Source organism: Lepidochelys olivacea, assembly GCF_965140295.1.
Source record: "Lepidochelys olivacea isolate rLepOli2 genome assembly, chromosome: 8".
Taxonomy (NCBI): Eukaryota; Metazoa; Chordata; order Testudines; family Cheloniidae; genus Lepidochelys; species Lepidochelys olivacea.
This window is the reverse complement of record NC_140418.1, coordinates 88,275,767-88,303,046: the sequence shown is the minus strand read 5'-3', so window position 1 is coordinate 88,303,046 and position 27,280 is coordinate 88,275,767. Positions and strand designations below refer to the sequence as shown.

General features: G+C 42.9%; 1 long non-coding RNA gene across 2 annotated transcripts in view; it reads right to left on the bottom strand.

Moving 5' to 3' along the window:
- Positions 1-8,056: 8,056 nt before the first annotated feature.
- Positions 8,057-27,280, bottom strand: part of LOC311525243 — a 36,744-nt gene continuing 17,520 nt past the window's right edge. For both annotated transcript variants that reach the window (XR_014712730.1, XR_014712731.1), the window contains exon 3: positions 8,057-9,662. This is a non-coding gene — a long non-coding RNA (uncharacterized lncRNA). The remainder of the gene's footprint in view (positions 9,663-27,280) is intronic.

Sequence of the window (27,280 nt, the reverse complement as noted above, 5' to 3'; positions counted from 1 at the left end):
GTCAAAAAGCGAGGTGACTTAGGCCAGGTCTTCACTTAGAAAGCTTTGCTGGTATAGCTATACCAGTGTACTATATTGGGAAAGCACTCCTAGTGTGGATGCATCTTATATCAGAAAAATGTACTTTTGCCAGTATAGGTTATTCCAGCCTCTGCAAGTGAAATAAGCTATACTGGCAAAAGCACATTTTTGTCAGTATAATGGCATCTACACTAGGGGCTTTTGCCAACACAGAAACTGTCACAAATCACACCTCATGACACACCTGAACGACAGAGGCTTGTAGTCTAGACCTGGCCTCCAATATTCAGATACAGAACTGTTGCGGGCCCAGGACTCAAGCGTGCTGAAAACGGGCCGCAGACTGGGTAATTTTGGGGGAAATTCCCACATTTGGGGAGAGGTGTAGGAAACATTTATCTGGAAGTTGTTTGGAGCTCCTCAGGTGTCTGGAATGTAATAATGCATGCACTAGTGGGCAGAGGACAGGTGATGTGGTTAAAAAGTGATACATTCCTTTATTACATGGATATCACCACTACATATTTAGTGCATATGTGTATATGTATAATAATGTGTGTGTATAAAATGATTATACTGTACACACATATACACCACATATCTCTTAGCACTATTCAGTTTGTAAACCCATCTCCCCCCCTCGGAAACAAGCTAGGAAGTTGTCTTTATTAGTAGCTGTGGGCAGTTTTAATATTAAAATAATATACAGTCTGCTGTCTTGGGACATCAAGGTTACCTTTGTACCGATGGTTGTAACCCATTTTCAGATTAGCACTGAAGGTTCAATTAGTAGATGCTGCTACAATTAAACCAAACTATAGTTTTTCAGAGCCTACCAGAGGTGAGTGAAAATGAACTCAGGTTGAGCACTTGGGATTCTAATGCCTGCTTCAGCGTTATTGCATCGAAGATGCAGCTTTAATCCAATTTCAGAAAAGGCCGATGACGTACATTAGTTAAGTGAGAGGACTGAGGCAGCTTGCCAAAAGAGAGAGATTTCATCAAGGAGTCCCAGCATTAATAGTATTGTAGCATTAGATGACAAAAAGGACAACAAATATGTACCAATTTTGGCATTTTATACTCTTCTGGTGCCGTATAAGTTAACAAGGTTATGCAGTGTGGCCATTCTGGTTATTCTGGCCCCAGTCTCAATATTAGGATTGTACATATGGACAAATATATCAGTCAACAGAATTTTAAGATTTTGAGGACCTGGAAGATTAACAGATTACTGGAGGCAATAAACCTTGATACTGCTTAGAAGGTTGAGATTTTCAAAGCAATTACTCCTCGTTCTTAACGAAATCTTAGGGGATTTAGACAGCTTCCATTAATTTTAATGGAAGATATGTATAACCCCGGTAAGATTGCTCTGAAAATCTCACTTGAAAAAAAGAAAAAAAAAGCCATGCTTATTATTGGTATAAAAGGTTTCCTATAAAGAGACACCTCTGTTGGAGTAACCAGAATGGGCAATTGCCAAGCCTATGATCTAATAGCTATGAGCTGTAATTTGACATTTCTCTTTAGACATACATTCCTCTCACCAGTTATTACTATATTTTCATTTTTAGCAGACAGCAAAGAAAAAAGGGCTGCATCAAGTAGCTAGTATATCAATCCCAGGGATTGAATTGACAGGGAACACAAAAGCTCTGTTATCCTCTTAAAATAAAACAATGTGTAATATATAGGAAGAACATAGAAAGGAAAATGTAATCCCCCACCAAATGTTTCCCATTTGAACCCCAACTATATGTCTATGCAGTCAATCCTCCTACCTAGTGTACTAACTCCGATTGACCTTCTGTCTTGTCCTGCTGACTGTGTTCTGGTTTCATTTCATTGAACTAAATAATAATAAAAATACTTCACACATGTATAGCATCTTGCCAAAAAATCTCATCATACTTCATAAAATTGATTGTTACTATCCTCATTTTACAAAAGATAAAGTGGTCAAGTGAAACACACAGCAGCTAAATGGCAGACTTGAGAACAGAACTCAAGTTGCCAGACATACAGTCTCTGCTCTAACTCCAAGACAGACTTTTAAAATATATTTTTCTCCCTAAAATTGGTTCAATGTTATGAGAAATGTCATCATCTTGCAGGGATCTGGCCTTCCTTCAATTGCTCGTTATATTCAAAAGCAGTGTTGCCCCCTCTTCAGCCATGTTGCCAAAATGGGACAAATACACCCCAGTACACCATGCTCTCAAAACTCTCCACTGATACATGAAGGGATCCATACACTTATCTTTCCTGGCACTTCCCATGGGGCCATCCCAGAGATTTGTGGATTCACAGAATTGAGCCAGATCTGGGAACTTCACTACATAATACCTGGTGTGACCTTGGTCACTCTGACTGGTGCAATGGTCCTCAGTAGACTATGTGTGTTGGACAATGCTGATTACCTCAAAAATTCATGTTTGTTTTCTTTAAACTCAATTGTTATTTCCTTAGCCTTCTAAGGAGCTTTTATTTTGTTCGATAAGAGTAGTCCATTCAGCTCTAACATGGATTGTCACACATTTCATACATATCCTATTGTCCATGCTTTCTTGTCTAAGCTGTGAGGAAGATTTCTTGCATTTCCCTGATGCAGCCATTTTTCTAATGCAGCACAATTAGCTTTGATATACATCAAAGCTCTACAGACCATATCCCACTGATACCCGATATTGGGTGGAGGCATGTATCTGCTGTGTTCCAACAGCATACGGTTACTGATGCATCTCATTCAGTTTTTGGCCTCTTTCTAGACTGCAAACAAGGAATCAGTTGTGATGCGGATGCTTGTCTGATAGGAATGGACACCATCATGTAGGTGACCAATGGTAACAATTTTCAGTGACTACCAAACAGTGCTGGATTGGAACTAATGACTGAGGTCTCTATCTGGAATCAGATCCATGCAGGCAGCCCCCAGTGCCCATGCAGAGTCCACATGGGAATATGGTCTGCCTATGCGGATCCAAGTGCAAGACCAGGATCTTCTGGGTCCCCAGAAATATGTATACATTTGATACTTGTAGAGTTGGGAAAGAATACATTTTGACAGGCTCAAAAGTTTATGGCTACAGCCTCCAGCCCTCCTTAGCTAGAAAGATGGATGTCAAGGACAGGGGAAGAGAGGGAGAAGAAGGTCATCTCTCCACCCCACAACCTTACATAAATGATATACTTTCAGGCATTCTGATTCTGTAATACGAATGAACGTGGTCATCAGGAATAATCATTTATAAAACATTTAGAATTTATTTTTTGTATGTCAATAGACAAAGATTTCCCTGAAATCATTGTCCTGGGACATGTTATAAACTCTTAGCAGTAGTCCTTGAAACAGGAGTTTTCTTTAGGTTTCTCAATGTGTAATGTTGGCCAAGTCACTTGATCTTTATGTTCCATAATTTACCCATCCTTAAAATGGGGATAATACTTGCTTATCTCACAAGAAAGAGTTGTTAAGCTTCATTAAAAAGTGGTTTGTAACTCTCAGCTGAAAGGTATAAAAAATTAAATTACTATTACATAGAGTAGAGAACAATGAACTCAGATTTTAAAATGCCAGTTGAATTTAGTTTTTAAAATATCCTAGTTATGTTAACATTTTTTAGCTCTGGATCTTCTTTACTACTTTTCAGAGACTGCTCCTGAGTTTTAGTTACTGTCAAAGAGTTGAGAGATAGGCAGGCTCTTAAAACCTCAAAATCCTCATGCTAAACGAGCATAAAAAAAAGTGAACTCTAACTGCTGATATACAAACATTCAGCAGATATGTGACAGTTACCTGTCACTTGTATGTGTAACTTTGTATTCTGAACAGCCTGTCCTTTATTTCTCATAGTACTTGTCTGTAAGCTTCAGATCTCATAAGTAAGGAATCTATCCAAATGTGAATTAGACATGTTTAAGGAGGGTCATTCCATTGAACAAAGGAGTAATGACTATGCCAGGGACTGGCAACCTTCGGCAAGTGGCCCAACAGGGTAAGCTCCCTGGTGGGCCGGGCCAGTTTGTTTACCTGCCACCTCTGCAGGTTCGGCTGATTGCAGCTCCCACTGGCCGCGGTTCACTGCTCCAGGCCAATGGGGACTGTGGGAAGCGGCATGGGCCAAGGGATGTGTTGGCCATCGCTTCCTGCAGCCCCTATTGGCCTGGAGCGGTGAACCGCGGCCAGTGGGAGCTACAATCTGCTGAACCTGCAGATGCGGCAAGTAAACAAACTGGCCTGGCCCACCTGGGGGCTTACCCTGGCGGGCCACGGGCCAAAGGTTACCAATCCCTGGACTATGCATTCAGTACTGGAAATGGGTATTTAAAGAGACTATTGCTGAAATGTTCATGTGATTTGGGCAATAGCAGAAACATTGCTTAGCACAAGCTAGAAGAAGGTGTTTTATCTGATTGTTCAAGGAGCATGTTGCCAATAGTGAATTTTATCACCCTTGGGAACAGTAAAAAGCATGAGTCACCCAAACTAGATTCAAGCAGGTTTTACGTTTCTGGTCTGATTTTGAAAGATGATGAGATGTTTGAACTATTGTCAGTTATGAGGGTCTGAGCCTCCATTGTCCTGCATTACAAAATGGGTGTAAAACACTATTATTATGAACTGGTATCATTTTACATTGACAAGGTGCCAGGCAATGGAGAATCAGGCCCCTTGTGTTTTGCAGGAGGAGTCATTGGGGGTGTAGTCATTTACTGCTGGCCTGTATCAGCAGCAAATTATTACCCCAGCTCAATTACTCTGAGTAAGGAGAGTAGAGGCCCCAGGGAAGAAGTAAGGTGAGTAGCTTCACTTACTCCTGTGCACCCAGACCCAATGTCTCAGTGGCCTGCATAGGCATACACAGATGGGGAAAGAGGTATGTGGCACTTACTCCTTTGCATGGGTACACTGTCCAAATTACAATCTAGCTGCAAATGATTTGATTGTCAATGTAAAACTGAAGCAATCTCCAACAAGAGACTGCTGAATTGTATAAAGACTGGGAGTGGATGGGTCATTACACAAAGTAAAACTATTTCCCTATGCTTATTTCCCTCCCCCCTACTGTTACTCTCACCTTCTTGTCAACTGTTGGAAATGGGCCATCTTGATTATCACTACAAAAGATTTTTTTCTCCTGCTGATAATAGCCCACCTTAATTGATCACTCTCCTTATAGTGTATGGCAACACCCATTTTTTCATGTTCTCTGTATATATCTATACCTTCCTACTGTATTTTTCACTGCATGCATCCAATGAAGTGGGTTTTAGCCCATGAAAGCTTATGCACAAACACATTTGTTAGTCTCTAAGGTGCCACAAGTATTCCTCGTTCTTTTGGCTGATGCAGACTAACACGGCTACCACTCTGAAACCAGCAATCTATATAATCAGATTCCAGGATGGTCACTCTGAAGTCTAGACTGTCAGATGGCGCACGCGTGTGCGTGGCCATGCGTGTCATGGAAACAGCGACAAGCATGGCCGAGAACTCTTTTTGTTTAGAATATCACCATGTTCAGTCATCACTAGGATTCATGATCAGTTACCATCCAATTTTTAAGTTTTCAGCCATTTTCTACTTTATATTTTATGAATTATGCCCATGTGACAGCATGGGCTTTCACCTAGTGTAACTAAGTTAAATGACACAGCGAGTCACCTCTAACAGCTTGATCTATGCATCTGTCTTAGATTAGATGGTGTAAATCAAATAATAGTGAATATTTATTTATATCACAATTCTGCTATACAAATCACCTGCAATGTAAGACAACTACTCTGAAAAACCCCAGTAATGGGACAACAATTCTGTTTTACAAAAGATGATTGAATTACACTGGCAGAGCTGGACAGCATGTGTTTAACTAGTATCTACCTAGTCCCAGACTTGACTTTAGCAAGGGCTTTGAGTCTTCACTTTCAGGAACAAAGATTATCTTTGAAAGGAGAGGAAAGCAAAATAAACCAAAATAAAATACTGTGACATACAACTGGGCAAAATACAAATAGCAAACAAAAAAGGGTTTCCTGTGTAAGTCTGTAGTTGGTAGTCATTACTTTAAAGAAAAAAGTTACATGTCTTACAGTAACTGGAGTTCTTCAAGATAGGTTGCCCATATGTATGTGGACATGTGCCCCACGCACCTGAGATTGGAGTCTTTTGACCAACAGTGTCTATTGAGGCCATGTAAGCGCTCTAAGTGTCCCTGTGCTTCTATCAAGGGCAAAAGGTGCAGTGCAGGTCCAACTACAACTCAGTTCCTTTGCCACTGCAGAATCCAGACGTTAAAAGACTCTAGTAGCCAGGAAGGAGGTCAGGCCATGGAATACATATGGACAACACAACTTAAAGAAATCCAGTTACTGTAAGATAAGTAACTTTTCTTTTTTTATCAAGTGCTGGCCCATATGTATTGCACACCAGGTGACTCACAAACAGTGACCTGACGTGAAGGTAATAGGGTGTTTGGAGTCTACTGAGGCCTGATCTACACTATGGGGTTAGGTCAAATTTAGCCATGTTAGGTCGATTTTAAAATGAATGTGTCCACACAACCAACCCCGTTCTGCCGACTTAAAAGTGATCTTAAAAATCAACTTCTGTACTCCTCCCCGGTGAGGGAAGTAGCACTAAAATCGACCTTGCTGGATCAATTCTGGGGTGGTGCAGATGCAAATCGACGGTATTGGCCTCCAGGAGCTATCCCAGAATGCTCCATTGTGACCACTCTGGATGGCCCTTTGAACTCCAATGCACTAGCCAGGTACGCAGGAAAAGCCCCGAGAACTTTTGAATTTCATTTCCTGTTTGGTCAACGTGGCGAACTCAGGAGCACAGGTGACCATGCAGTCCCCCCAGAATCACAAAGGAGCTCCAGCATGGACCTAAAGGGAGACACTGGATCTGATTGCTGTATGGGGAGAAGCATCTGTGCAGGCAGAACTCTGATCAAAAAGAAGAAATGCAAATATATTTGCCAAAATCTCACAGGTCATGTTGGAGAGAGGCTACAACGGGGATACAGTAGTGCCATGTGAAAGTTAAGGAGCTGAGGCAAGCCTAACAAAAGACAAAGGAGGCAAACGGTCGCTCTGGGTCAGAACCCCATACATGCCACTTCTATGATCAGCTGCATGCCATTCTAGGAGGGGACCCTACCACTACCCCACCACTGTCCGTGGACACCTGCAAAAGGGGAGTCTCATGCAGCAGGGAAGAGGATTTTGTGGATGAGGAAGAGGAGGAAGAGAACGTGTAGCAGGCAAGCGATTAATCCATTCTCCCCTGGAGCCAATCCCCTCCGAAGGTGGGATCCCCGACCCTGAAGCTGGAGAAGGCACCTCTGGTGAGTGCACATTTGTAACTACAGTACAGGGTTTAAATGCACTAATGTTTAATGTTTGATTTGCCCTGAAGAATTGGGATGCATTCGCAGCCAGTACAGCTATTGGAAAAGTCTGTTCATATGTCTGGGGATGGAGCGGCAGTCCTCCCAGGACATCTCCATGAAGCTCTCCTGGAGCTACTCTGAAAGTACTCTGGAATCATTGCAGCACAAAGCATGGCAGCAAATAGTCCTGGGTTTTGGTTGCATTCAAGCAACATTTGGTCTATATTGTTCTGTGTTAGCCTCAGTAGAGTGATATCATTTATGGTCACCTGGTTGAAATAGGGGAATTTTTGTAAGGGAACAGTAAAAGGACCCTGTTCATGCTCGGCTGTTTGCACTTGGCTAAAAGGGATCATCCCGGAGAATAGCCACATGTTGGGGTAGGAGGAGGTGTGTGTGCTGCATATCCACCCAGAAACCGCAGCCCCTCCTTTCAAATGTGAGGCTCCAGGCACCCAGCCACTCCACTCCAGAGGATGGCGCAAGCAACAGAAGGCTGTCATTCAAACGGTTTGATTTGTAGTGTGGCTACAATAAGCAATGTGGCCTTGTCCTTTCCTCCTCCCCCACCCGGGCTACCTTGTCAGTTATCTCCCCCTTTAAAAAAAAACCGCATGGTTTCAAAACAACAGTTACTTTATTTCGAAGTGGGGAAGGTGGTTGGCTTTTAGGGAATTAAAACCAACAAAGGGGGCAGGTTTGTGTCAAGGAGAAATACACACAACTGTTACACCGAAGCCTGGCCAGTCATGAAACTGGTTTTCAAAGCCTCTCTGATGTGCAGCGCACCTTGCTGTGCTCTTCTAATCACCCTGATGTCTGGCTGCTCAAAATCCTCAACCTCCCACCCTGCCATAAACGTCTCCCCCTTACTCTCACAGATATAATGGAGCACACAGCAAGCAGCAACAACAATGGGAATGTTGGTTGAGCCGAGGTCTGACCTAGGCAGCAGACAGCGCCAGCGAGCTTTTAAACGTCCAAAGGCACATTCTACCACCATTCTGCACTTGCTCAGCCTGTAGTTGAATGGCTCCTTACTACTGTCCAGGGTGCCAGTGTAAGGCTTCATGAGCCATGGGAGCAAGGGGTAGTCTGGGTCCCCAAGGATAACTATTGTCATTTCAACATCCCCAAAGGTAATTTTCTGGTCTGGGAAGTAAGTCCCTTCTTGCAGCTGCTCAGGAACCTGAGTTCCTAAAGATGTGAGCGTCATGTACCTTTCCCAGCCATCCCAGTTGATGTCAGTGAAACATCCCTTGTGATCCACCAGTGCTTGCAGCACCATTGAGAAGTACCCCTTGTGATTTACTTACTGGGTGGCAAGGTGGGCCGGTGCCAAGATAGGGATATGCGTTCCATCTATTGCCCCACCACAGTTAGGGAAACCCATTGCAGCAAAGCCATCCAATATGACCTGCACATTTCCCAGAGTCACTACCCTTGATAACAGAACGTCAATGATTGCATTGGCTACTTGGATCACAGCAGCCCCCACAGTAGATTTGCCCATTCCAAATTGATTCCCGACTGACCAGTAGCAGTAAGGCATAGCAAGCTTCCACAGGGCTATTGCCACTCATTTCTCAACTGTTGCGGCAGCTCTCATCTTGGTATTCCTGCACCTCAGGGTGGGGGAAAGCAACTCACAGAGTTCCAGGAAAGTGACCTTTTGCATGTGAAAGTTTCGCAGCCAATGTGAATCATCCCATATCTGCTATACTATGCAGTCCCTCCAGTCTGTGCTTGTTTGCCGGGCCCAGAATCTGCATTCCACTGTATCAACCAACCCCACTGCCGCCTTGATGTCCCAATTGCCACAGCACATGCTTTCAGGAATGTCTGTGTCCATGCCCTCATAAAAATTCTCCTCATGCTGGTGTCTCTTAGCCTGGTTCTGCATATACTCCAGGATAATGCGCGAGGTGTTTGCAAGGCTCACAACAACAGCGGTGATCTGAGTGGGCTCCATGCTTGCTGTGGTATGGCGTCTGCAAGAGAGCAGCGTTACAGCAGAAGCAGTGGATGACAACAGATGCCAAAAGAATAGATATTTATACAGAACGAAGAGAGGACCTGCGAGGTGGATTCATGGTACCCAGGAGAGCAGAGTTGCAGCAGAAGCGGTGGATGATGACAGTTAGCAGTCGTACTGCACCATCTGCTGACAGCAGCACCCAGGACACAACAGCAGCGGTGACAGTGAGCTGAGCGGGCTCCATGCTTGCAGTGGTATGGCATCTGCATGGAAAAAAGGCGTGAAACAATTGTCTGCCGTTGCTTTCATGGAGGGAGGGGTGACTGACGACATGTACCGAAAACCACCCGCGACCATGTTTTTGCCCCATCAGGCATTGGGAGCTTAACTCAGAATTCCAATGGGCGGCGGAGACTGTGGGAACTAGTGCAGTGCTCCATAAGTCAATGCTAGCTATGGTAGTGACGACGCACTCCACCGACTTAATGCGCTTAGTGTGGACATATGCAATCAACTGTATAAAATCGATTTCTAAAAATTGACTTCTATAAAATCAACCTAATTTCATAGTGTAGACATATCCTTAGAAAAAGACTGCTGTACAGCTCAGTCAAAAAACCCATCAGACCTATGCTTCTTCCAAGGAGCCGTGTTTAGTGAAAGTAGAAAGTGATTAGCATTGAAGAGAGTGGTATTCATGAGGCTGATACCATAATGACTGGTGCTGAAGCTCTTGGTGCTAAGGTAATCCATGATGCCTTGACCTCACTATCAGAGACAGCTGATTTTGATTTTTGAGGCAACACCGGAGCCCTAGTACCGCACTCTAAGAGATCTAGTGGTACCCAGATTGGGCCATGGAGTCTCCTTCAAATAGGAGTGATGAGGTGATTAGACCTCTTTAACCAAAAATTCCCATTGAGGATCTGCCCTCTGCTCTTCCCAGAGGAGTAATTTAGATTTAATGGTCCTACCCAAATACAAAGCAGGCACAGTCTTTGAAGATGGAGCCTGGAAGCTAGTGGTTCCAGAACTTACAGGAGTCCTATTGGACTGAGGTGGAATTTGTCCAAGGGGTTCTGCTCTCTCTGGAACAGAGGCTGGCCACATGGAGCTGTCCAACAAAAAGAAAAGGAGTACTTGTGGCACCTTAGAGACTAACCAATTTATTTGAGCATGAGCTTTCGTGAGCTACAGCTCACTTCATCAGATGCATGCCGTGGAAACTGCAGCAAGCAGACTTTATATATACACAGAGAATATGAAAAAATACCTCCTCCCACCCCATTGTCCAGCTGGTAATGAGGTGGGAGGAGGTATTTTTTCATATTCTCTGTGTATATATAAAGTCTGCTTGCTGCAGTTTCCACGGCATGCATCTGAGGAAGTGAGCTGTAGCTCACGAAAGCTCATGCTCAAATAAATTGGTTAGTCTCTAAGGTGCCACAAGTACTCCTTTTCTTTTTGCGAATACAGACTAACACGGCTGTTACTCTGAAACCTGTCCAACAAAAACACTGTAAAATATGCCTCCCTTGCTTTTAAGATCCTTTTAGAAATGGACTTTTACTCCACACATTTGTCAGGGATATGTGCATTCCTTAAACAAAAATGGTATCTTGCATACTGATCATTTATTAGAATTGCCACCTAGCAAGAGGGACAATAATTTAAAGCCAGGAGACTTAGCTATATAATTATCAGCAAAGTTTGTAGCAAATTAAAAAATCTGAAATGCAATTAACATATCCCAGCTGCAAAATTTGGTCTTTACTTGCTGTAAAATTGCAGATATGTTAAATATTTACATACTTAGACTATTTAGATAAATATCTGAGTCCAAATTATTTAGATATAGACATTTAACACAGTTGTAACTCTCTGATATTTAAAAGCAAATTTATGTACGGGCTTAAAAAATTATAAAAAATGGTTTTAGTACAGATCAAGTGATAACCTTACAAACTTCTTGATACTTCTTTACTATGAAAGCTAACCTGATTTTAGTCAATAAAAGTAAATCAGCAGCTACTATATTTGTGGGTATACTTTAGACCTTCATTGATCGGCAATGACTAATCCTTGAACTCGTCTTTCTTATATGGCAGAAAAATTGGAAGAATTTAGCTTCAGTGAAGTTTGTTATAGTGTCAGCATGTGCCCTATGACTGGTATTAAGACAGGTCTGCGGTGGGATTGCTTCTTGCAGTACTATCTAATTTCCATTGCTAACAACATCTCTGAAGTAACAGAGATAAACATTAATTTTTGTTGGTGTAGTTGTAGAGCATTGTGTGAAAAATATGTTATATACAGTACCTGGTACATTAGGGTCCTGGTCTATGACAGGGGCTCCTAAACACTCTATTACAATACAAATAACCAATAAATTATTATACAGACAGCAGAATCGACTCACTATACGTAACAAAAATCTGTGAGGAAAAAATGGAAGACCCAGATTTCAGAGTTTTGCAACAAGTCAAGAATTGCAAAAATTAACCTCTATTTATAAGAAAATGATCCTGTGGAAAACACCTAATTTCCCAAGATTCCACTATATTATATTAAAAGAACTGCACTTATTGGCTTTGTCTTGTATCTTATCAATCTAAATTAAAGTTCTATTTGAAAATATATAAAGAAGCACTTGCGGAAAAGCCTCCCAAGGGAAGTGGTGGCAGCCCCCAAGTTTGGAAGATGTAAAATTAAAATGTAAACAATTCAGCAGTGGCAAGAAGATGGACTGTCTGTATGCTCTAATAGTCTTTACCATTTCTAGTTTCCATAAAGCTGTGATTCACGTACAGAATTAGAACTGGAGACTGATGTATTTCTGAACTGTGGAATGTGGTAATTCCGAGAACCTGAATGACAATTTGCAAATTCACTGTGTTTGAATTTGGATTCTTGGTGAGTATAATCCAGCAGAGGGGAACAGCAGCACTGGAGTTACCAAATGAGGCCAATTCATTCTCTGGAATGTAGCAGCATTAGTAATGAAGATTGATACTGACAGGGCTGCTTTCATGTAGCAATATGCTCTGCCACCAGCTGCGCAACAGAAAGAAAGAACTCTCTGGAATTCACAACATTCCCCCTCTGATTAATCCTTAGCTTTCCTGCTGTGCGTGAATGAATTGTGCTAAGTATTCCTAGCTCTGATAGGGGAGATTTGCTGATTTCTTTGAACCCCTGCTGGGAAGTGATATAGAGAGTAAATAACCAGCCTGCAGTACTGACTGTGATGTAATGAACAGGGGTATTCAGATTGCAGAACCCTTACCTCTGCTATCCCAACATTCACTGTTCTTGCCTCTGAATGCCACAAGAATTGGGTGTGGAGACAGAAACCCACTGCCCCACTTACCATTTATAACCAAGTTTAAAACTATGTTTCAACTTGGAAGAGCCTAATAGAGTTTAACATAGTTTAGCCAACACAGTCTTTGTTTTAAAATAAAAAGCATGTGTCATAAATATAAAGGGAAGGGTAAACCCCTTTGAAATCCCTCCTGGCCAGGGGAAAGCTCCTCTCACCTGTAAAGGGTTAAGAAGCTAAAGGTAACCTCGCTGGCACCTGACCAAAATGACCAATGAGGAGACAAGATACTTTCAAAAGCTGGGAGGAGGGAGAGAAACAAAGGGTCTGTGTCTGTCTGTATGCTGGTTTCTGCCAGGGATAGACCAGGAATGGAGCCTTAGAACTTTTAGTAAGTAATCTAGCTAGGTATGTGTTAGATTATGATTTCTTTAAATGGCTGAGAAAAGAATTGTGCTGAATAGAATAACTATTTCTGTCTGTGTATCTTTTTTGTAACTTAAGGTTTTGCCTAGAGGGGTTCTCTATGTTTTTGAATCTAATTACCCTGTAAGATATCTACCATCCTGATTTTACAGGGGGGATTTCTTTATTTCTATTTATTTCTATTTTTTATTAAAAGTCTTCTTGTAAAACACTGAATGCTTTTTCATTGTTCTCAGATCCAAGGGTTTGGGTCTGTGGTCACCTATGCGAATTGGTGAGGCTTTTCATCCAACATTTCCCAGGAAAGGGGGGGTGCAAGTGTTGGGAGGATTGTTCATTGTTCTTAAGATCCAAGGGTCTGGGTCTGTAATCACCTAAGCAAATTGGTGAGGCTTTTTACCAAACCTTGTCCAGGAAGTGGGGTGCAAGGTTTTGGGAAGTATTTTGGGGGGAAGGACGCGTCCAAACAGCTCTTCCCCAGTAACCAGTATTAGTTTGGTGGTGGTAGCGGCCAGTCCAAGGTGTAATATTTTGTACCTTGGGGAAGTTTTGACCTAAGCTGGTAAAGATAAGCTTAGGAGGTTTTTCATGCAGGTCCCCACATCTGTACCCTAGAGTTCAGAGTGGGGGAGGAACCGTGACAGCATGCTTTAAGGGCCAAAGAACACTACAAAGACAATATGGTTGCCACCTGAAAATGCTAAAACATACTGAATTTAAAAAAAAAAATTTAAGTTAAACAGAAACATGTAAAATACTGGATGGAGTATCACCGCTGCCCTCTACTGTAATGTCAGAACCTGCTCTAGCCATAGACTTGAGATTCTCTGTTTAATCCAAGTGGGAGGAGTCTATCTTTTTCTAGCGAAGGACCAAAATTGTCCCCTTGGTTGTGACTGTGACATTCTGGGTGGCCACAGACCTTTAGAAGATACTAAGATTTTGTGCCATCACTGTTTCCACTTCACCTCTGAACCAAAAATGTTAAGAAAATAATAGTGGGGAAGTTAGAAGGATTGAGCCAAAGAACAATTAAATGTCTCTCTTTCAGTGGCTGCATATTACTTAATTAGTTGTCAAATGCATCTTAAATGACATTTTAAATACATAACGTAATAATATAAGCAAGATGGGAGAAATCCTCAAGGAACCCTGTTCCAGTTTGGAAACTAAACACAAGTTCTAGTATTCTTAGAACAGAACCCAAAAGAGAACTTAGTGGCTGAACAAAGAAAATATTTAGGGACAGCATGAAAGTGAATAAGCCTAAACACACCATTAAGGCACAAACCAACTGCAAAATGCAGGCAGACACATTTCATGCCCCATCTCTCTCATTACATTACATTTTCATCCTTTACAGTTATAATACTTTGCTTAAGTATATAAGCCATGCTTTTACAGCAAAAATGAACATAAAATAAGATTACCCATATTCATACAACCCTCCAAAAATGATAAGATTACACATACTCTTAATAAAGAGGACTAGAGCTGGCTGTAGATGCTGACAAACCTTGGCAACCCCCACCGAGTTCCTACAGGCCAGTTCCTCCACAAAAGATCTTGTTCTGGAACCCTGACGCTGCTCTAACTTGCGCTCCCAGAAACAAGGGCGGGGGGGGGAGGGGAAGCAGCAGAAGGCTTCAGTATCTGGTCCTCTATCTGTGATTCACAGGAGAAAACATTAAAGCCAGAAATCCTTGTTAGCTAGACAGGGGTGAATATTGCATGTTGTTTTCTGGGAATTTTCACTCTGATTTTGAAATGAATTTGTTTAGGCCATGTTCATGCCCCACTTGTGATCATTTTCTGAGAATATTCAAGCAACTGAGTTTTACTGGAATAGGTTTTGGTAGAAAGCCAATGTCAAAGTTGCACATGACATTCACAGAACCTGAATTTTATATTCATGGACAGAAGCGCTTGTGCACTCACCCAACAGCGGAACACAAACCAGACTATGATTTATGTGGCCAAATCACAACTGTGCCACACAGCTGGCATTTTGAATATGGAATACAAAAACTTAACAAAACTAACTGTGATCAAATCTTGGTGGGGAAAAAGGAGAAAAAAATGCGCTGAATAAATTTCAAACAATAAATTCAGTTGGAGAAATCACAATCTGTTCCTAGATATACTGCAAACAGAAAGAGACTAAATTAGCTGGATGATGTATCATTCACTGTGGTTTATTTGCTCAGACCTACTGGCAGCTTGCCTCTTTGCCTTGATCCTTTTCTGAAAATGGGCCAAATTGTGAACCCTTTAATCACGCTGGTGAGCAGTTACTCACATGAGTAATCCCGTTGAGGTCAGTGGCATTAGTTGTGTAAGTACCTGTTCAGCAATCTGAGTAAGGAGTTCATAATTGAGCTCAGTGTTTTGTGTGTTTTTTAATATACTATTACTTTAGATTCAGGTCATAACAACTGTGCCACTAATTCTGTACTTTAATGTATGTTACAGCCCAGAAAAATATTTTAAGTATTCCTGGAAATTTGATGCATCACAGTGCAATCGTGGTTCTAGTATAAAAATTCCCAGTGTAAAAACTACTATCTATGTAGGAGACAATTACAACAGTATTAATAATGAAGATGTAAATTATGTTATTCTTGTAGCCATATTTGGGGTCGGGAAGGAATTTTCCTCCAGGGCAGATTGGAAGAGGCCCTGAAGGTATTTCGCCTTCCTCTGTAGCATGGGGCACGGGTCACTTGCTGGAGGATTCTCTGCTCCTTGAAGTCTTTAAACCACGATTTGAGGACTTCAATAGCTTAGACATAGGTGAGAGGTCTTTCGCAGGAGTGGTGGGTGAAATTCTGTGGCCTGCATTGTGCAGGAGTTCAGACTAGATGATCATAATGGTCCCTTCTGACCTAAATAAATATCTATGAATCTATTGACACCAAGAGAGTGACAGACACAGACCTGTATTTAAAAAGAACAATAAAAAATAAATAGGGGGCAGCTGGAGAATATTTTCAAAACAATAAATATTAAAATTGGAAAAGCTCTGTTTGGGTATGTAAAGAAATTAAATATGCTTGTATGTACCTTAATTATAATTCCTTGCACTTCTGTTGTGCCTGTCATTCAAAGATCTCAAAGTTAATTAATATCAAATTAATTCTTGAGATACACATGAGCTAGATATATATCACCCCAATTTTACAAATGGGGAAACGGAGGCAGCTAGGTTAAATGATTTACCCAAGTCACAGTGGAGGTCAGCATCAGAGCCAGGACTGGAATACAGGAGCTCCTGCCTTACATTCCCATTCTCGGACCATTATACCATGGCCCCACTTAATCATCAGTATTAATTATCTCCCCTTAATTATTAGTATTCCTAAAAAGGGTGAATTAAACTCTGGGTATCACAAGGACAAAGCTTACATGATGAAGATAACTGCACAAATGGCATTAAAGAGAATGAAGGAAATTATCTAGGATACCCTCTTGTTGAATTCCAAGTAACTTACACTGTAAATGTCTGTACTCTTATTATTAATTATTTGTCTTGTGGTGGCACCACCTGAAAACCAGAAAAGATTCAGACTCCCTTGTGCTAGGTGCTCTTAACATCTTGAATGATTAAATCACAGTCCAGAAGGACAGACAGTGAAGAAAGCAGCTTGTCCTTAGCAGATAAATTGGGTGAAACTTTGAGGACTCCTTTATACAACAGAAATGTCTGAAAGCTGCAAAGGAACCAAAGGGGACCCTTGTTAAAAGAGATTTCAAATTGACACATCTATCATATGTCTTATCTGGTGTCTTCAGGAGAGAGCTTTTTCCTTCACTGTGTTTCAAGGACTGTATTGAACAATCCATGTGATTCCTACATTCTCTCACATTCCAATTCAACCAAAGAGGTCCCCTGCAGAGTTCGTGCTTGCAACCCTTGAATAAAAGTTTCTCACACTACAACACCATTATATCAGGGATACCAGGGAAAGATGATCCAAGTAATTCAACAAACCTTTACATCAAAGGTAACCCACAGGGGGTGGATCTGTTCAGAATCTCTCTCTCAAATCTTTTAAAATGCATCCTGTGATTTTTATAGCCCTTGTGCATTTTATTTTTATCCCTTATAATAAGAAATTCGTTTCTCAGAATCTCCAGTTGCATAGAGCTTATTATTTGTAATTTATATTGCACCAACACTGTGTTAAACATGTTATAAACAGATAAAGCTTTAAAAGTTAATCAGCTGTATGCCAATGCCCAGACCCGAAGAAGAGCTCTTCGAAAAAGTTTGTCTCTTTTACCAATAGATGTTGGTCCAATAAAAGATAACCTCACCCATTTTGTCCCTAACATCCTGGGACCACACCACCACACAGGTACACATTCAATTCAAGTGTGAAGCTGTTTCTTCCAGTCTAAACAGACAGTAGAATTTGTTACAAGAACTTTAAAAAATTAGCATCAGCTAAAAGGATCTTGGTGGCCTGTCTATTAATTTTTCATCATGCTTCCATTTAGTTGTAAACATTTACCTCAGGAGGTTGTCAGTGGAAATACAAACTATTTTAATATGCAGGCACCTCCCTGTTTAAAGATTGTGGTTTTCTAGTCCTAATGGATTGTGCGGACAAAAATGTTTAGAATCATTGCAGTGACTTTTCAGAACACTGTAGGCAGGCACCATAGACTCCGCCTATCCTTCCTGTGCCCTGCTCAGTAAAAAGTTTACTTTTGCAAAATGTTGCCAATTAATTACTGGGATCTTTGGCAAAGCAGGTAACAACCACAAGAAACCCCTGTTGCTAATCCAGATCTAATACTAGAGATCATGTTGACAGTTAGTACTGAATGGATTGTGAACATACTAAAGGGAAGAAGATACGGTAGGTCACTCCATCATGAAGATGGAAGATAGCTTCCCTAGCCTTATGTGCCCAATTTTCAATGCTCTGTCCCTCCCCTGCAATGTCCCCCAAATTTCAGCCTGAAACCTTACATGCCACATTTCATCACAGGGTAGATATTTCCTGAGAAGTTCGGCAAAAACCAGAAAAAGAAAAAAAAAGTTTTAAAGTTACAATATTTTGAAAATGCACCTGTCCTTCGCTTATTGGAAAAAAATCCATCTTTGTTTTGTTGGCCTTGCTGAGGAAGAGTGCCTTTTTGAGTTTTGGATGAGGAAGTAAAGAGTTACTTTTTAAGTGTATAAAGACCAACCTTGATATTTTCAAACTACAAAGGGCAACATTAAGGTTGGGTGGACAGTGTCAGTCAAGTGGGGTTATTGCAACTCCATTAGTATCATGTTTTTATTTCTTCACAATTTATTCTGGTTTGGAGCCTTGGGAGTCAGAGGCCAACACTTTCCTATTCATAGAGTACGGAAACATTAGTGTCAAATTGATCAAGGAGTGAGTGAAAAAACATAAGTACAGGAACTTCAGGGGTCTACCATGAAACACCCCTGAATGGGGTCCAAATTGCCTTCCATGCTGTTACAATGCCGCATTAAGGACTTTCAGGCTGGGATCCTCTTGCCCCTTCCCCTAAACAAAGGAGTATAGTGGAATAGGACTCCCTACTTCTAGTAGGGGAGAGTCTGTGACTGATTATTCTCAACCAGTGAAGGGGTAGGGCACTGTTATATCTGTTCATAAACACCGTCTATTAACACAAGTTGGGCTCCAAGTTAAGGTCCCCTCTATCATTCCCAGAAGCTGACTGATCTCTCAGGGATCTCCAATGAAGACTGAGGATCAATAGCACAGAGGAGTGGTTGGCAGCATGAGGCTGGTAGCCAGCTGGACGGCTTTTGTCAGAGGACTAAGGAGTTCCATTGTGTTGTGGGAAGGCAAAAGGAGTGATCAGAAGATGAGAGAGTGGAAGAGGGAAAAACTTTGAGGAACACAGTATACACCTTTTCTGGACAACGTGAAGTATAGCTACTTTGATAGTCCTCTGCCTTTCCCTTGCATTCAAAAGCAGAGCTGCATCCCACTTTGTAAAACTGCCAGGAAGTTCTAGTGGCAGCTTCCTATTTAATTATTGCTGCAAAATTAAATTTCTTTTGGTAATGAGAATGTTTTATGTATTCCATTGTTGCATGTGTGCTATATGAAAGAAAAACCACAGCAACACTACTGCAAAAAACACTGTGGTTAAATATAGACACATAATAACCATGTTGCACTCTAAGACAAAACTAAGCATGCCAGGGCTCAAATAAAAAACTTCTGCATTAGCAGGCTATATACAGAGATCCAAGGTTGCAGCAAATGGCTTCCATCAGACAAGCTTCGCTACTCTCTACATTTATTTTCAATTGCAAACTGGATGACTAGTGCCAGATCCTGGGGTTCTGATGAGCTGCATGAGCATCATTAAGGGGTGCATGTGTACAGGTGTCTTAATTTTCCTGCAGCTCTGTGCAGGATTGATCCTCCTGCATCATTTTAGTCTAGAGCTGCGTGAGGGCTGTCATTGTTTACATTTTGCTGAAAAGCAGTTGAAGATTGGTGTCCTGGCCAGGCACCCTTTTTTCCAGTTACACATTTCCCCCCCTCAGATATACTGACAGCTGGGTGAAGATGAGAATAAAAACTCCTACACGGGCTACATGCATTTGGACGTTTCTTCTTAAGTGTGATCTTCCCTTGACCGTTAAACCATCTTTAAGGTCATATTACACACTGCAGTATTCTGGAGAATATTGCCCTGTATCAATGTCAGTAAGGTAAATATTAGCTGTAGCAACACGAAATCACATCTCATTTAGTTCCAATTACACACTAGCCATAATGGGCAAGATTCTGGCTCCCCCCCCAGCCTCTACATGCTGGCCCGGTCCAACTCTGTTACAGCCTTAATTTACACCCACTTAAGCATACAAAAGGGAGTTTATATTGGTTTAATTTACACTCCAACGCCTAGGCTATACTAGAAATTTATATCAGTATAGCTACATCTCTCAGGGGTGAGGATTTTTCAGACCCCTGAGAGACATAAGTTCCCAGTGTAGACCAGCCCTTAGTCTTCTTTGCATTGCACTAGCACATGCAAGTTTGTAAACTCTGAATATAGACATGCTGTATAATATAAACCAGGCTACTCTGGTAATTCATTGGATTAAGTCATACTAATCTAGAGACCACCAATGCAGCTCATCTACATTAGGAGTTTACATTTTACATTAGGAGTTTACAGGAGTTTTTAAGGTCAGGCTTGACAAAGCCCTGGCTGGGATGATTTAGTTGGGGATTGGTCCTGCTTTGAGCAGGGGGTTGGACTAGATGATCTCCTCACGTCCCTTCCAACCCTGAGATTCTATGATTAATGGAACTAGACTGATACAGTTACACGAGGGAAAACTCTCTAATATAGGCAAGACTTCAGACTCACTGGACCAAATTCCAAAGTGCTGTATTAAAGGGAGTGGGTGTATATTACAAACTGGTTGGGGTAGTGATCCGAAAGAAGTCTAAATTGACGTAGCATACATATGTATTGAATGAAGGGTCCATGAGTTGAAAGAAGGATTAAATTAAATCTACTTACAGAGTTATTCTACATTTAAAATGCTGCAGCTGCACTGCTGTAACACTTCACTGTAGACACTACCTATGCCACCTACCTGAGAGGCAGTAGCTAGGTCTACAGAAGAATTCTTCTGTTGACCTACCACTGGTCTTCATTGGAGGTTAGGTTGCTATGGCTACATCTCTCTTAGAATCACTTCTGAATTTGGCCCTTATCCTTCAGCAAATATTCTCCTGGGCCTGGTCTACACCAGGAATTTACAATCGGTGTACCCACGTCTCTCAGGAATGTGAAAAATCTATCCCCCTGAGACACGTAGCTATATCAACCTAACCCCCCGGTGTTGACAACACTAGGTCAACAGAAGAATTCTTTTTTGTCAACCTAGCTACCATCTTAGGGGAAGTGGTTTACCTACACCAACAGGAGAGGCCCTCTCGTTGGCATATGTATACTGAAGTGCTACAATGGCATAGCTGCAGTGGCTCAGCTGTGTCTCTATAGCGTTTTAAGTGTAGAGAAGCCCTTAGTAAAAGAAATGGATTTGTCAGATCTGCCCAACAGTATTACATATAATGGCAGTTCCTAAGCATCAACTATTTATTTACTTAATGATTCATTCTCTCCTCCCTATGTTTATTTAAATAGCCTAACCACATCCATTGTTGCTCATTACAAGCTGGAAATGACTTTACAATGTCATGTTCAATTGACTCTAATCATTCCCACGTGGTCTTTGACTACAGTCACCACTCATCAGTGAAAAGAAAAGGAGTACTTGTGGCTTGGCTAGTCTCTAAGGTGCCACAAGTACTCCTTTTCTTTTTGCGAATACAGACTAACATGGCTGTTACTCTGAAACCACTCATCAGTGAACATTTGCAGAAGAAAAGAATAAATCAGCATTTCACTTGGGATAAAATACTATTGGGGAAACATGTATTTAGAGCTCAATCCAGCACCCAATGACATCAGTTAAAAGACTCCTGGTGACTTCACCAGGCATTGGACTCAGGCCCTTAGAACAAAAAATGCCACAGTTCTTCGAGCACCTTCTGTGTGATGACATTGCGAAACATCCTTTCAGATGCATTTCTCCTCTGAAAGCTGACTGTGTAAAAAGGGCACCATGGGGCTCCACGCTAATTCCCCCTCAGACCAGGTCTAATAGTAGGAATTACTTTGGGATAGCTACATCTCTCAAGAGTATAAAAATTCCACACCCTGAGAGACATTGCGATACCGACCTAACCCAGTGTAAACCAGCGCTAGGTTGATGGAATAATAGCTACTGCCTCTTGGGGAGGTGGATTACTTACACTGAGGGTATGTCTACACTACGAAATTAGGTCGAATTTATAGAAGTCGGTTTTTTAGAAATCGGTTTTATATATTCGAGTGTGTGTGTCCCCACAGAAAATGCTCTAAGTGCATTAAGTGCATTAACTCGGCGGAGCGCTTCCACAGTACCGAGGCAAGCGTCGACTTCCGGAGCGTTGCACTGTGGGTAGCTATCCCACAGTTCCCGTAGTCTCCGCTGCCCATTGGAATTCTGGGTTGAGATCCCAATGCCTGATGGGGCTAAAACATTGTCGCGGGTGGTTCTGGGTACATATCGTCAGGCCCCCGTTCCCTCCCTCCCCCCGTGAAAGCAAGGGCAGACAATCATTTCGCGCCTTTTTTCATGAGTTACCTGTGCAGATGCCATACCACGGCAAGCATGGAGCCCGCTCAGGTAACCGTCACCCTATGTCTCCTGGGTGCTGGCAGACGCGGTACGGCATTGCTACACAGTAGCAGCAACCCCTTGCCTTGTGGCAGCAGACGGTACAGTATGACTGGTAGCCGTCATCGTCATGTCTGAGGTGCTCCTAGTCGCCTCTGTGAGGTCGATCAGGAGCGCCTGGGCAGACATGGGCGCAGGGACTAAATTTGGAGTGACTTGAGCAGGTCATTCTCTTTAGTCCTGCAGTCAGTCCTATTGAACCGTCTTATGGTGAGCGGGCAGGCGATACGGACTGCTAGCAGTCGTACTGTACCATCTTCTGCCGAGCAGCCATGAGATGTGGATGGCATGCAGTCCTTCTGCACCGTCTGCTGCCAGCCAAAGATGTAAAAGATAGATGGAGTGGATCAAAACAAGAAACAGACCAGATTTGTTTTGTACTCATTTGCTTCCCCCCCTCCCCTGTCTAGGGGACTCATTCTTCTAGATCACACTGCAGTCACTTACAGAGAAGGTGCAGCGAGGTAAATCTAGCTATGTATCAATCAGAAGCCAGGCTAACCTTCTTGTTCCAATAAGGACAATAACTTAGGTGCACCATTTCTTATTGGAACCCTCCGTGAAGTCCTGCCTGAAATACTCCTTGATGTAAAGCCACCCCCTTTGTTGATTTTAGCTCCCTGAAGCCAACCCTGTAAGCGCCCCTCCCAGCGTCAGAGCAATGGCAAACAATCGGGCATCTGAGAGTGCTGTCCAGAGCACTCACAATGGAGCACTCTGATGGGGCTAAAACATTGTCGCGGGTGGTTCTGGGTACGTGTCGTCAGGCCCCCGTTCCCTCCCTCCCTCCGTGAAAGCAAGGGCAGACAATCATTTCGCGCCTTTTTTCATGAGTTACCTGTGCAGACGCCATACCACGGCAAGCATGGAGCCAGCTCAGGCAACCGTCACCCTATGTCTCCTGGGTGCTGGCAGACGCGGTACGGCTTTGCTGCACAGTAGCAGCAACCCATTGCCTTCTGGCAGCAGACGGTGCAATACGATTGGTAGTCGTCCTCGTCGTGTCCGAGGTGCAACTGGCCACGTCGGCTGGGAGCGCCTGGGCAGACATGGGCGCAGGGACTAAATTTGGAGTGACTTGACCAGGTCATTCTCTTTAGTCCTGCAGTCCTATTGAACCGTCTTATGGTGAGCAGGCAGGCGATATGGACTGCTAGCAGTCGTACTGTACCATCTTCTGCCGAGCAGCCATGAGATGTGGATGGCATGCAGTCCTTCTGCACTGTCTGCTGCCAGCCAAAGATGTAAAAGATAGATGGAGTGGGTCAGAACAAGAAATAGACCAGATTTGTTTTGTACTCATTTGCCTCCTTCCCTGTCTAGATCACACTGCAGTCACTCACAGAGAAGGTGCAGCGAGGTAAATCTAGCCATGTATCAATCAGAGGCCAGGCTAACCTCCTTGTTCCAACAACAACGATAACTTAGGTGCACCATTTCTTATTGGAACCCTCGGTGCAGTCCTGCCTGAAATACTCCTTGATGTACAGGCACACCCTTTGTTGATTTTAGCTCCCTGAAGCCAACCCTGTAAGCCGTGTCGTCAGTCGCCCCTCCCTCCGTCAGAGCAACGGCAGACAATCGTTCCGCGCCTTTTTTCTGTGCGGACGCCATACCAAGGCAAGCATGGAGGCCGCTCAGCTCACTTTGGCAATTAGGAGCACATTAACCACCACACGCATTATCCAGCAGTATATGCAGCACCAGAACATGGCAACGCGATATCGGGCGAGGAGGTGACGTCAGCACGGTCCTGTGAGTGATCAGAACATGGACACAGATTTCTCTGAAAGCATGGGCCCTGACAATGCATGCATCATGGTGCTAATGGGGCAGGTTCATGCTGTGGAACGCCGATTCTGGGCTCGGGAAACAAGCACAGACTGGTGGGACCGCATAGTGTTGCAGGTCTGGGACGATTCCCAGTGGCTGCGAAACTTTCGCATGCGTAGGGGCACTTTCATGGAACTTTGTGACTTGCTTTCCCCTGCCCTGAAGCGCATGAATACCAAGATGAGAGCAGCCCTCACAGTTGAGAAGCGAGTGGCGATAGCCCTGTGGAAGCTTGCAACGCCAGACAGCTACCGGTCAGTTGGGAATCAATTTGGAGTGGGCAAATCTACTGTGGGGGCTGCTGTGATGCCAGTAGCCCACGCAATCAGAGATCTGCTGATATCAAGGGTAGTGACCCTGGGAAATGTGCAGGTCATAGTGGATGGCTTTGCTGCAATGGGATTCCCTAACTGTGGTGGGGCTATAGACGGAACCCATATCCCTATCTTGGCACCGGAGCACCAAGCCGCCGAGTACATAAACCGCAAGGGGTACTTTTCGATAGTGCTGCAAGCTCTGGTGGATCACAAGGGACGTTTCACCAACATCAACGTGGGATGGCCGGGAAAGGTGCATGATGCTCGCATCTTCAGGAACTCTGGTCTGTTTCAAAAGCTGCAGGAAGGGACTTTATTCCCAGACCAGAAAATAACTTTTGTTGGGGATGTTGAAATGCCTGTATGTATCCTTGGGGACCCAGCCTACCCCTTAATGCCATGGCTCATGAAGCTGTACGCACGCAGCCTGGACAGCAGTCAGGAGCTGTTCAACTACAGGCTGAGCAAGTGCAGAATGGTGGTAGAATGTGCCTTTGGACGTTTAAAGGCGCGCTGGCGCAGTTTACTGACTTGCTTAGACCTCAGCGAAACCAATATTCCCACTGTTATTACTGCTTGCTGTGTGCTCCACAATATCTGTGAGAGTAAGGGGGAGACGTTTATGGCGGGGTGGGAGGTTGAGGCAAATCGCCTAGCTGCTGGTTACGCGCAGCCAGACACCAGGGAGGTTAGAAGAGCACAGGAGGGCGCGGTACGCATCAGAAAAGCTTTGAAAACCAGTTTCATGACTGGCTAGGCTACGGTGTGAAAGTTCTGTTTGTTTCTCCTTGATGAAACCCTCCGCCCCTTGGTTCACTCTACTTCCCTGTAAGCTAACCACCCTCCCCTCCTCCCTTTAATCATTGCTTGCAGAGGCAATAAAGTCATTGCTGCTTCACAGTCATGCATTCGTTATTCATTCATCACACAAATAGGGAGATGACTATTGTCATAAATATAAAGGGAAGGGTAAACCCCTTTGAAATCCCTCCTGGCCAGGGGAAAGCTCCTCTCACCTGTAAAGGGTTAAGAAGCTAAAGGTAACCTCGCTGGCACCTGACCAAAATGACCAATGAGGAGACAAGATACTTTCAAAAGCTGGGAGGAGGGAGAGAAACAAAGGGTTTGTGTGTCTGTCTGTAGTCGTCTTGGCCTGGGACAGAACAGGAATGGAGTCTTAGAACTTTTAGTAAGTAATCTAGCTAGGTATGTGTTAGATTATGATTTCTTTAAATGGCTGAGAAAAGAATTGTGCTGAATAGAATAACTATTTCTGTCTGTGTATCTTTTTTGTAACTTAAGGTTTTGCCTAGAGGGGTTCTCTATGTTTTTGAATCTAATTACCCTGTAAGATATATACCATCCTGATTTTACAGGGGGGATTTCTTTATTTCTATTTACTTCTATTTTTTATTAAAAGTCTTCTTGTAAAACACTGAATGCTTTTTCATTGTTCTCAGATCCAAGGGTTTGGGTCTGTGGTCACCTATGCAAATTGGTGAGGCTTTTTATCCAACATTTCCCAGGAAAGGGGGAGTGCAAGTGTTGGGAGGATTGTTCATTGTTCTTAAGATCCAAGGGTCTGGGTCTGTAGTCACCTAGGCAAATTGGTGAGGCTTTTTACCAAACCTTGTCCAGGAAGTGGGGTGCAAGGTTTTGGGAAGTATTTTGGGGGGAAGGACGCGTCCAAACAGCTCTTCCCCAGTAACCAGTATTAGTTTGGTGGTGGTAGCGGCCATTCCAAGGATAACGGGGGTAATATTTGTTACCTTGGGGAAGTTTTGACCTAAGCTGGTAAAGATAAGCTTAGGAGGTTTTTCATGCAGGTCCCCACATCTGTACCCTAGAGTTCAGAGTGGGGGAGGAACCTTGACATGGTGGCACAGTGGTGGGATTAACCTGAAATCATTTTGAGATCCAGTTGAGATTTTTTGAACTAGAAATACAGATTTTAAAAAGGAATTTTTAGGAAGTCCAGAAGGCAGCTTTGAAACTGAAAGCAGCTTGGTTTCTCTCTGCTTTGTGGCCAAGCAGAGACAAAAGGGGATTATCTTGTGAATTGCAGGTTTTCTTGCCTGGAGGCAGGGTACTTAACTCCTGCAGGGAAATTCACAGTCTTCCAACCCAGAGGTTTTTTTTTTTTCTTTTCTTCCTAAAAGTAAATAGGGGGTGTGTGCTCTACCCATTTGCCTGGAGACAAAAGTGGCAGGGTTTTTTTTTAGGATTTTGATTTTTTTTTTTTTTGTTTTACAAGGAGCACAGGTTTGAAAAGAAATTTTTTTTTTCTTTAGGCTGGGTAAGCAGTTTTCCAAGTAGTTGGAGGTTTTTTGCTTTAATTTGGGCCCAGAGCAGAGACAAGGGAATTGTCTTTTTCTGTAGGCTGACAATCACTATCAGAGAATAGGTATTCTATTCCAGCACAGCAAAATTTTACAGCCAAGTTTTGTTTGTTTATTTCTAAACCTCGGGTGTAAAGTTAGTTAAAAACAGAGAGGTTAGAATGGCCAAATCCTCAGCTCGACTACAGCTGGAATTAGCCAAATTGCAGGCTGAGGAAAAACAAAGGGAACATGAAAGACAGATAGAACTCATGCGGCTGGAGAAGGAGGTACAGGAGGCTGCCCACAAGAGGGAAATGGAGGCAAGGAAGCATGTGGAGGAGATGGAGAGGATAAAGGC